Source organism: Vicugna pacos, chromosome 35, assembly GCF_048564905.1.
Source record: "Vicugna pacos chromosome 35, VicPac4, whole genome shotgun sequence".
NCBI lineage: Eukaryota > Metazoa > Chordata > Mammalia > Artiodactyla > Camelidae > Vicugna > Vicugna pacos.
In genome coordinates this window covers 3,631,165-3,644,072 of record NC_133021.1, presented here as the reverse complement: position 1 = coordinate 3,644,072, position 12,908 = coordinate 3,631,165, and positions in this window count along the sequence as shown.

Genomic DNA, 12,908 nt, shown 5'->3' with positions numbered 1-12,908 from the left:
TGGGCATATTTTACTAAAGGATTTTTTTTTTTAGTAATCTTACTTATTTCATATGCTCTCCCCATATTTGCTCAATCTAAGTTACCAATGGTCATTCTTAGTTACCTGGTGCAACAGTGATACAGAGTTCTGCAGGAAAGAGGAAATAATGGATAATCTAAATATATTAATATTTGCCAATAGAGTAAGTTTTTTTATAGAAATATCAAATCATTTTATAGAAAAAGCAAGTATTCTTCCTTATTTTTATTAATTCATAATTGAATTAGCTTTGAAGTTTTGGACTAATAAAAGTTCTAAATAACATGCCTGAATACTTCTAGAACATAAAAGTTTAATAAATACAGGGATAAGGTGACTATAAATCATTCATAAAATGACAAATTCTTAATTTAGTACTCTTTAAAATGCTTAATAAAATGTTAATGTCAGAGGTAACCATTTTAGAGCCCTGTGCAGTGTGAAATTCTCAGCTTATTCTCAGGATCACCTAATTTTAGAAATGCAGGCAACATGGATGGTCTAGTCCAGGCTTTCTCAAAGTATGTTCCACAGTCCCTTGTAATATCTCTGTGAAAAATGTCCACTGGTTAATAGCTTTGAGAAACCTTGCATAGGATTATTTTCTCGTCAGAGATTTATACAGTAGTAGGTATATTAAAGGAATGGGAAATCTTGTAATGAGGAAATCTTTAACCTTGAAAGGAAATACAGCATAATAGTTTAAAACACCATGGATTCTGGAACTAAATTACATGGGGGAAGCCCAGCTTTGGCTTCTTAGTGGTTTTGCGAACTTGAGGTAGCTGCTTGACCTTTCTGTGTCTGCTTCCTGAAATAAAGATTATAGTAACATCTTCTTCAAATACTGTTCATGTGAGAATTTAAAGGAGTTAATATATATGGAAACAGGCTTAGTATCTGACACATCGTAAAGATCATAGAACATTTTAGTTGTCATTTCTCAGATTTAACTGACCCTGTGTGTGTGTGTCTTAATGGCCCAAAGAACATGAACTTGTCCAAGATAATTTTTAAAAAGGGAAAACCACATTCACACACACACACACACAAATCTTATTACAGGGATTCCCAAGGAGTAGCTGACAGACGGTACTAGGGCTCAGACCTCCTTCATCTCTATCCAGTCCTAGTGCATGGTGTCATTTCCAATTTTCAGCTCGCTGTCTTCTAGACTAAAGCACCTTCTGCCTTATATGTTCCCATTCCTTACAGGGAGTTAATTGATCTGTATGAACTTCATCTTTCCCTAAATTTCAAAACCCCAACATTTTTGAAATTTATGGGCAATATCTTGAAGTTTCAGAAAGGGTTCAAAATCTTCCCTAAAATTTTCATGATAAATTGATATTGTTCAGTATTGGAGAAAAAAATGTATGTCTAAGCTTTGCAGAATTTTCTAGTGTTTATATTATAAATATATTTGGAGAAAAATGAAACCTATGTTTTTTTTTTCTGTGAAGATTTTTTTTTAATAGAAGGGCCATTAAAGAAATGGTTTTGGTTTCATTTTGATTTTCACAAGGTTCCTCAAAGTCTAGTTGCTTTCTTTTCTTTCTGATATTGTTCCTGCTCCTCCTGTACCAGAGACCCAGGCTTCAAATAGCACTGCAGCTTTAAATGAAAACAATGGGAGTCATTGCCCTGGCAACAGAACCTCATAAAGTCCCCACACAGCACTTCTAATTACACAAGGCTTGAAACTCAATAGCATGGAGGTTGGAGATCTGGCCTTGGACACTTTCAGTAAAAGAATTCATTGCAATTGCTATTACAATTAGGCTGTTTCACGTGAGAGCAGAGTGTGGGAACCTCAGTTGTCTACTGTGAATGTGACAAATGTAGATTTGTGCAAATGAATCACATTTTGTCACATGACCAACTCTAGGTAAACATCTGCTCTTTACATGTTTTAATGGAAACTGAGTTTGAGGAAGCCTCACACTTTAGGCTGTAAGGAATAAAATCTGTGATACTGGAAAACTCACCATATGTCTTCCACTCCTAGGCATCTTTCTTTTTTTTTTTTTTTACTTTAGTTCTCAAACTTCCTCTCTTAGGGCATATGACAGAAAATACACAAATTGTAAAAACTTCTTTAGTAGAAGGAACATGAAAGTGTTAGTTCAAACCCCCATTCCTTTTATTATTCAGTATTGTGCATTATCACATAAATTGGAAGTTGAAATTTGGAATTGTAGCCATGTAGTAGCTACTTCCTCACTCCACAGTCAATCCTACTCCAGTGGCTGGAGTTCATTCATTCACTGAGTCATTTGTGCATGAAAGTAAAGTGAAGCAGGTGAGCCTGTTGTGTTTGCTGCTTTAGAGGTTCAACATGATGGAACTGATACAGTAAAATGGGATGCCAGAGGAGAGCTGTGTCCCAGACCTCAGGCGAGTCCCTTGAACATGCCCCATCAGGTGAGGGTCCTTGGCTTTGCACAGGAAAGAATTCAAGAGTGAGTCATGGTAGAGTGAAGGTAGATTTGTTCGGAGGGACACATACTCCATAGACAGAGTGTGAGCTGTCTCAGAAGCCCAGAGAGGCCAAGAGCCATGGGGATGTGTGTTTAGTTTAAAGTAAAAGTGGATACACACTCTAGATAGAACCCAGGTCATCTCAGAAGGTAAGAGAGCAACCACAAGGTTTGGGTTGTCAGTTTTCATGGGCTCCATGACTTCATGAGCTGACAAGTGGGAGGATTATTCTAGCTGCCTTGGGGAAGGGGCTGGGGATTCCCAATTCAAATTAGGGCATCACCCACTTTTTGACCTTTTATGATCAGCCTCAGAACCTTCCTGGTGCCTGTGGGAGTGCCATTTAGTGTCCTAATATGTTACAATGAGTGTACAATGAGGCTCAAGGTCTACTAGGAGTTGAATCTTCTACCCTCTTGGGCCTCAAGTTCTACTGAAGTTGAATTTTTAATGGTTGTGCCCTGACCCCTTCCCTCCTGTCACAGAGTTGTTAATGCTTGGTAATGGTTATATTATAACATTCTTTTGAGGATTTTAGCAAAAAATAAGCAAATGAATATAAATAAAACCCCCATTCTCCCTCCTCCCTTCCTAACCTACTTGAGATCCCTTTGCTACAAATTAAGCTTGGCCTATGAGTGAGGGAGGGAAAAAAATTCTTTGAAGGCAATCAGGGAGTTTTTTTTTTTTCTTCAGATGAAAGCTGTGTTATGAAATTGTTAGCATGAATGAAATTCAAAGGTAAATGAATTAATTAATGTTGATATTCACATAGCACAGGTAATATTTTCGCTTTAATTGATCTAGCTTTAATGGAAATTATATGGTTTTGCTGCACTGCAGTCCAAGTCTTGGTTGGAATAGAAATACAAAATTTATAAGCATTCTGGTAAGAGAAGGGAAAAAATTTCCAGCATGAATTATATGTCACTTCCTCAGTTCCAACTGTGAGAGATGATGATATGACTAGAAAATATGGATAGAAGCAAGCAGAAAACATGAATTAGGGTAGACATCCAATGTGTAGGAACCAGCAGACTTTAAAGGTATAAAGATCTAACCCTAACTCCCACCCTGCCCCATCCAAAGATCATTTAAGTAGAATGTTGTCTATTCTGAAAAAAAAATTAGTTCAAACATATGTAAGTACTGTTATGGAAGCACTGGTAAAAACTGACCCCCAAAGTCTAAAATCCCTCCTCTCTACTCCACCTGCCACAAACCTTCAGACATGCTGAAGTAGGAGTGTCTCACATTTCTCCTGCAATTAGGGAATCAGATCAGACTTAGCCAACAGAAGGATCTCACCTTTCTTTTCTCTTTGGTAACTCTTCCTCCTGTTAATGTTTGGTCTGCCTTTGCTTGGTGTATTAGTGTCCTGTGGCTGCTGTAATTAATTGCAAACCAGGTGGGCTAAACAACAAAGAATGTATTCTCCCTCCTACGGTTCTGGAAATTAAATCTCCAAATCACAGTATCAGCAGGTAATACTCCTATAGGTCTAGAGAAAACTCTGTTCCTTGTCTCTCCTTAGCTGTTGGTCCTTTCAGGTGTCTCTGAGTTTATGACGACATCACCTCAGTCTCTGCCTCGATGTTCATGTCACGTCCTTCTCTCCTCTCTTCTGCCTCTGTCTTACAAAGATGCATGGGATTGCATTCAGGATCATTAGAGCTGCTTTTCTCAAAATCCTTACCTTAATTACACCTTTTGCCATTGTAAGGTAATATTTATTCTTTGGCCATATAAGTGTCACAGGTTCTGGGGATTAAGGCATGGATATATCCTTTTTGGAAGCCACCATTCAACCCACTATTCTTGGATACGTTGCTAGAGTGGAAAAATTAAGATTGCTTCCAACGGAGCACATTGTGGCTTCATACCCCACATGGTGAAGAGGACATCATGGTTTCTGGGCTGCAGTGCTGGACAGTAGCCACAATAGCTTTCTTTGACCACTGGCCCCTTGGAAGCCTGAATGGACAGTGTATCAGGTGCTAAAGTAATTAAAACTGCCTAGAATAATCATTCATGTCGAGGACCCCTCTCTTGTTCTTACATCCCCCTAAAACTGAGTACTAATTCTGTATTTGCTGGGTTTTATGTATTGTATCCCCCACATTAAACTTCTGCAGGGCAAGAATTATGCCTTCTTCATATTGATGTAACTTGTGCCCCAACACATTAGTTGATATTTAGTAAATGTGTGTTGAACTGAACTGAAATCAAAATTAGCAAGACATCTAGTCTTTTGAAAGAAGTACGGCCACTGTGAAGATGACACAGAAGAACCTTTTGTCCTTTTAGTCCACAATATAAGAGTGTCTTTCTTCTCTTCCTAGGATACACATGGCATTAGAGATCTCCTTGTCTTTCTGTGTTGTTCCATTTGTTGAGACTTATTGATTGCCAGTCATTCCTAAATTATATATTTCTCTTTCTTATCAAACACAATCAGTACACACACTCATGAAAATTACCAAGGAGTTTATTGATTTTGTGTTTTCAACATTCTGGGCTGTTCCCTTTAAGTCACTTGGAGGAGTGCCCTTTTTGAATGCTTGATAGTAAAGTGATGTAAACAGGCAGCCAAAGCTATTAGACAGCCCTCCCACCTCCTGCAATCAGCCACTTTATAAATGCCTATAGTTTCTTTAAAAGATGGTAAGGTTTGGGCAGACAAAAGGAATGGACACCAGCTTCCACACAGGGGAAAGAAATCTTGGGGCATTTTCATTCTTTTTTTTTTCCAAATTTTAGATTTATTTTTTACTGAGATAAAATTGATTTATAACATTATATTTCATGTGTACAGCACTTTATTTCTACTTTTGTATACCCGACAGTGTGTTCACCACCACAATTTTAGTTTCCATTTGTCACCATTGAGCTAATCCCCTTTACCCCCAACCCCATCCTCTGTGGTAAACTCTATTCTGCCCTCTGTATTTATATGTTTGTTTGGTTTGGTTTTGTATAACCATTTTCATATATAAAGGATAACATACTTTGGCTAAAAAGGCCTGTCCCTTTTTATTTTTTCCCTCTGCTACTTATTTTAGTGTGCTATTAGGCTCAGCCATCTAATTGGGTAGATTTAATTCAAAAGGAACTGAACAAACAGCATAGCAAGAATTTGAAGTTATTCTTGCTAAAAATCAGTATTTAGAGGCCCTGGATACCTCAAAACATACAATTAGCACTCAGAATAATTATACAATATGCCTGATTTGTGTTTTGCAAGGAATGAAGCACTGTAGTTAGATTTGAGCTTCAAAAAAAAAAGTACACTGACATATTTATTTTTTATTCAATACATTATGCAAACTGCTTTATTGTCCTAAGTGTTTGCTTAGAATGACCCTGCCCCCAACAGAAATGCCATCACCAGAGAAGAGTAATGGATTAAGAAAGCCTGCAGCCCTCACCTCCTCAGCACATCTCGTTTTTATGTCCACACAAAGCTGCAGGCATTTTAACAAGTGGGGAGCTCAAGAAATTCTGTTAGGTGATGCCAATCATTTCTAGGAAGCTTTCCTCATTCATCCATCTCCTCAATTTAAGTTTTTATCATGTGGCATTAAAGACACCTCCTTCATGCTTTATCTACCTGGAAGACCAGGCTTAGGTGGAATGGTCAGGATGGAGATGAGAGAAGAAAAACAAAGATGGAAAGTGTACAGGCAATATTTTGGATGCTATGAGATTGCAGACAGGAATCCAAAACTTAATTCACATAACAAAAGTAGAACTGTGGATTTACATGGGACAATGGTTGTTCCAGAGAGGACAACAGGGTGTAACTGAAATATGCAGGCCACCTTGGATAAAGCCAACAGCAGCTCACAAGAGACTGACATGGTAGCTAGGACTGGGAAGCAATGGATGTATCTAGTAGACCTAGGTTTACCCTGAGCAAACAAATATTGAAGGAAGCACACATTCGTTTGGGAAACTTTTTCTGTGCTTGTGTGTTTTGCTGCTCATGACCCCCAAATCAAACCAGCCATCACCAGTTCACAGAATTTCATAACAGGTGTTACAGCTTAAACGGAGTAGTAAGATTCAAAAGCTCCAAAACTCCTGTTTCATTCCCCATTTCCACCACCCTGAGACCAGACATTTCACCATTGCAAATCCTTGTTTTCAGACAAACTCAAATTACCCTTTTGAGGAAGCTTTACTAATTCAACCATTTTTTTTCTGAGCCTGACCTTTCCCTGTCTCAGCCAATAAAAGACTTTTTGGCTTTGCAATTCAAATAAATCACCCAGAACATAATTGATAAAGAACTGTTAACTGTGGTTCATTAAGGGGTACACTTTTACTCCTTCTTTAGGGTGATTTTCAACTATAGCTTTATTACGCTGATTTTTGTTAAAGAAATTGTTGACCAGTTAGCTAAATATTTTAATGGTAGTGAATCTAGAACATAGTATTTCTTCTGGAGAGCTGTTTTTCAAGACCTGAGGCTATTCCAAATACCTCTTTCTCAAAAGCTCAAGGCCCACAGAAGCAGACTGAAACTGTAGTCAAGATCTACAAGATAACTTGGTTTCTTTTCATTTAAAAATAGGATTCTAGCAGATAAGTGATTTTCAATGACATCAGAGTGAAATTTACCTATGAATAACCCAGCAATGTCTAATACATGGTGACATTTTCACCAATTATTTGACACTTTCTCCTCTAGCTAAATAGTTGGACTTTGGTAACAAGAAATATGCTTTGCTAAAACATACTGTAAGAGCCAAGGCAATGACAGATCATTTGAAGGTCTTGAGATAAGCAAGAAAAAGAATGCTTTGTCAAAGAAAAAAAAAGAAAAAGAAAGAAAGAAAGGAAGGAAGGAAGGAAGAATGGAAGGAAGGAAAAAAAGCCCTTGGAATAGATTAACTACATTGCAAAGAATTGGAATTGGCTATAAGTTTTACCCAGTTTTTAATCAGTTTTATAGAAGCTTTAAATGTTCAAGTTTCTTCTCCTCCACCTTTGTGTGTGTGTGTGTGTGTGTGTGTGCAATCTGATTTGGATGAGAATGCGAAGATGAATCTTAAGAGGAAATGTATTACTTTTTCATATTGTACCTGGACCAATGAATCTGAAAACTCCTGGAAACCTATGAAATTGTTGGGTTGACCTTGCAAGAAAATTAAAAAATATCTATCAGCGAACAAATGTACTTCCATAATATTACCAGTTTCAAAACCAAATTGAGCATGATGCAGGGAATCCTTTTAGCCAAAAAATATTGAAAGTCATTATCGAGGCTTAGATTCAACCTTCTCTTTTTCTGTCATCTGTCAAACGTGTGAATATTTCCTTCATGATTTTTTGTCAACCATCCTTATGATTCACCAGACTCTTTACCCTTGAGGGAAAAAAAAAGAAAGAAAAGACAAACAGCTATAGATTCTTATGTGGACACTAAGATTCTTAAATGCCAACAACCACCATTTGGGTCATTATAGTACAAACTGCTACAGTAATTGCTGTTCAGTACAACAAATGCCATGTTTGCCTTATACATTATGTTAAGCTCAAGGATGAGCATCATCACGTACCGTTTTTCTTGGCCATAACGCATTACTCATTTCATTTCTTAGTGCAATGAGATGACTCCTTTTCATTTAAAAGAAAATTTAAGTGGTTCTGTAGCAGATATTTTAACAACTTATGATTTAAGGTTCATTAGCAGTTAAAACTAAATGAAAATAAAATACTTTTCTGTGAAAAGCAAATCAGCCTTAAGTCTGAAATAGCATTATATGTTAACATGGGAAACATTTTCCCTTCATAGATTAAACATTTTCACTCCCAATCATCTGACCGATTAATTATCATAACTCTCTTAGTCACAAGAACTCACAGTAGGACTTTTGATCATAAGGATATCTCAAAAACTTTGTAAATACATAAAACATAATTCCCCCATTAGCATAAGCCACGTATACCTGTATTCACATATACATATCCCTGGTCAATCTCAAAATTTTGGATGCATCAGTAAAAATTAATATGTAGGTCTTGGGCTAGTGAAAATAAGAGAAAAAGCCCAAAAAGGCAGCAGTGACATTTTACATTCTTTTCAAATTACAGACTCTTAAAATAATTCAAGAATTTAAGAATCAGGGCTTAATCTTTACTTCCTAACCAAAATATGTAATGATCACATTACGAAAATTAAATAAAAATGGGACAGATGGCCTGGTAATGCAATGCAGGCAAAAGATCAAGGATATGTGCAAGGACTTGTTATTTTGATCCAATTACTAGGCTTTGCAGTTAAAAACAAAACACACACACACACACCCCTTCCTTACTCCTTGCCTCTTATATTTCAATACATTCTTTCTTTTCTGACTTCAATATTCAGTTTTTTATTATTTATGGTCCACTTTACACTCAGGTCTACCCATCCAAAGCAGAGCTCCTTATACCAGTTGTTTTCAGATTTGGGTTTATCTGCATCATCTTGTTAAAACACAAATTGCTGGGCCTATCCTAGACACTCTAGATCAGAAATTTGCATCTCTAACAGGTCCCCAGTGATGCCAGTTCTGCTGGTCCATAGACCACACTTGAAGAACCATTCTCTGACATACATCTCAAAAATGTTCTCCTAGGACAGTCTACCCAAGCAATAGAAATAAAAGCAAGAATAAACAAATGGGACCTAATGAAACTTACAAGCTTCTGCACAGCAAAGGAAACCATAAGTAAAACAAAAAGACAACCTACAGATTGGGAGAAAATTTTTGCAAATGAAACCAACAAATATATAGGCAGCTCATATGACTTAATAAGAAACAACCAAACAACCCAGTCCAAAAATGGACAAAAGATCTAAACAAGCAATTCTCCAAGGAAGAAATACAAATGATCAATAGGCACATGAAAAAATGCTCAATATCATTAATTATCAGAAAAATGCAAATCAAAACTACAATGGCCATCATTCAAAAATCCACAAATGACAAATGCTGGAGAGGCTGTGGAGAAAAGGGAACCCTCCTACACTGCTGGTGGAAATGCAATTTGATACAGCCATTGTGGAAAACAGTATGAAGATTCCTCAAAAGACTAGGAATAGACTTACCATATGACCCACTAACCCCACTCCTGGGCATATATCCAGAAAGAACCCTACTTCAAAAGGACACCTGCACCCCAAAGTTCATAGCAGCACTATTTACAATAACCAAGACATTGAAACAGCCTAAATGTTCATCAACAGATGACTGGATAAAAAATAAGTGGTATATTTATACAATGGACTACTATTCAGCTATAAAAACTGACAACATAATGCCATTTGCAGCAACATGGTTGTTGCTGGAGAATGTCATTCTAAGTGAAGTAAGCCAGAAAGAGAAAGAATAATACCATATGAGATGCTCATATGTGGAATCCAAAAAAAAAAAAAAAGAAGGAAACAAAGAAAGAACAAATAAATACAAATCAGAAACAGACTCACAGATATAGAATACAAACTTGTGGTTGTCAGGGGGTGGGAAGGGACAGGTTGTGATTTCAAAATGTAGAATAGATAAACAAGATTATACTGTATAGCACAGGGAAATATATACAAGATCTTATGGTAGCTCACAGAAAAAAAATGTGACATTGAATACATGTATGTTCATGTATAACTGAAAAGTTGTGCTCTTCACTGGGATTTGACACAACATTGTAAAATGATTATAACTCAATAAAAAATGTTTTAAAAAAATAAATAAAGTGGGGGTCATAATTAAAAAAGAAAAAAGAAAGAACCATTCTCCTATACTTACATTGACTATCCTGGGTTTGGGGAGACAGACCTGATTCCAAACATTCTCTCCACATTACCTTCCAAGATTATTGTTTCTTATCAGATTTAAAAATGTTGGGGTAAAGTGGGGGATTCATAAAATAAAGATAGGACATAAATACTTGAACAAATCTGCTTTCCTTCTCATTCTCCCTGTCTTCCCCTCCTCTCCTCACAGAGGATGGCTAATCTCATCAAGCTGATGAAGAAAATGTGGTCTAAATTATACAATTCACACTACCATGTAAATGGCTGGCTTGGAATTGTATTAAGTCAGCTAATCATATTCCCTTGTTAAAAGCAGCTTGTTAAATTAAATGAACGGATACTTTAATCAAAAGCATTTCAGCCAAGTAGATTATCAGAACTGGGAGGCCTGACACAAGTCCAGACTTGTTCTGCTCACCATATAACAGGTCAATAAATCAAGAAACAAGCTGTTGAAGCAAGGAGTCACAGAAAGCCAGAAGACCAAGAAAATGTTGGACTCATGTCCTAGAGAACCATCTTACCCAAGTCAGAATTCAGGTTCCTTTTATATTAAGAGAGGAGGGGGTGTAGTTGGTTGTTACAAATTTCTTGGTGTCAGAATCGTTTGATCTTGCAGCTGTCCAGATAGGTAAGGTCATAATGTTTCTGTAAACCTCCAATAAGACAGATCTTATTCTGTGTTCTGCAACTTTTTGTCTCTATATGAATGGGAAAATGTTATATCCTTGAAGGTCAGAGCCTTGAGAATGGGCTATCTTGTATATTTTCTTATATGTTTCCAAGTTGGCTCCATTAAGCATGACTAAGTACAAGTAACAGAGCAAAAGGTACATCTCTAATATGGAGTCAGATTCATTCTTCCCTATTTCAAGTCCCCACTGTCAATGTCCATTCCACAATCTTGTGGAAAAAGGGGTGATGACTATTCTGGCTACTTCCTTCTGAACAGGAGTAAGGAGGGGGTGATCATGGGATGGAGTTGATCAGCCTTGGAAAGAAAATATTCCTTAGAATCTTTAGTCACTAGTGCAATCTTCTTTGCTTCTTCATCTACAACTACTTGAACCTGATAAAGCCACTTAGTACTATGTTTAACTTCGGGTTTTGGTTCCAGTTCCCAATACAAATCTATTAATTTTACCTTTCTGACTGTGCCATAATTACAATAGATTCCTCTGTTATTTATTTGGAAAAGGTTAAATGAATAGTTTGACCCTTTTCCAGCTATAAAAAAAATTATTTAAGGAGGACATTACCACTCTGGAGGGTTTTTTTTTGCTGGGGTGAGATATGGGTCTGCCCATCCTGAAAAAGAGTCCACAAAACTAGCAGGTACATGAAACTTCCTGCAGCTTGAGGCATTTGAGCCCTCTGTGGGGCAGGTTCCTCTGTGTTGAGTCCCCATTGCGGGAGGTCTGACAGCAATCTTTAGGTTATTTTTAGCACAAATCATGCAATTCTGGGTCACTTGCTGAATGATTTTTTGTAGGTTAGGCCCCTCTTCCATAATTTTGATACCACTGCAAGGTGGCATCTCTCCCATAATGAGTATTATGAATGTGCCATAGTATAGTGTCCAGAAATGCCTCAGGGATCAAGACAATTCCTTGTGCACTACATGGCCAGCCAGGCAAGGCGTGATCAAGAGTGAAACCCCACTCTTAGGCCTTCTCTGTCCTTTTTCTGAATATGCTGCCTGGCATTTTGACAGGTCATTCTGTGGAAGAAGGGATTCTAACATAGCTTGATAGTTGCCTTAGCAAATCACCCACATGTTGGAGTAAAAATCCATCGTATGATATTAATTTTCTTAGCTTCCCTAGCCAACATTTCCCTAAACAGGATAGGAAACTTCTTAAATTCTTGAGGTAGGACTGTCCAGCAATCCTGTTGGACTACTTGTGTTTTGGGGTCCTGCCACTCAGAAGCAAATAAGAATGCAGGAAAAAAGATCTTTCTAGTCCCAAACTGAGAACCAGCCATGTTCTACTGGAATAGTTGTGAGCAGGGTGGAAGGATGAGTCACTACAGGGTGTAAGTCTTGGACCACTTCATCAACAGCCCTCAAGTCTTGGACAAAGTGATACTCTGCAGAGTTTGGTTTTCTGACTGGGAGAATAGGGATGTTGTAGGGGGACCTGCAGGTTGAATCAGTCTTGTTTTTGAAAACTTTTCTAGAATTGGCTGAATTCCCTTTTGGACCTCTTGCCTTTGAGGATATTGATTTATATTGGGTGTCCAATCTTCCCTTTTTAATGGGATCTGCATTGGCCATGTGGTTTTGGCTTTCCTCAGGGTGCTGTCAGCCTACACTTCTGGACTTACCCTGTCATACACCCCAAGGGGAAAGAGCTCTGTCTCCTCCTCTGGGGCTTTCATGAGTGCCATCTGTGGACTTAAAGCACGTTCTGGTGGAACTGTGATGTTAAGCTGTTCTGGTGAAAATGTTACTTAAGCATTGAATTTACAAAGGAGCTCTCGGCCCAGAGAGGGACTGGATATTCTAGCACATATTAGAAACTATGATTCAGGGTGAGGTCTCCTAGATGGCATTCTGGAGGTTGTTAAGAATGAACAATTTTGTAATTCTCAATAGAATAAT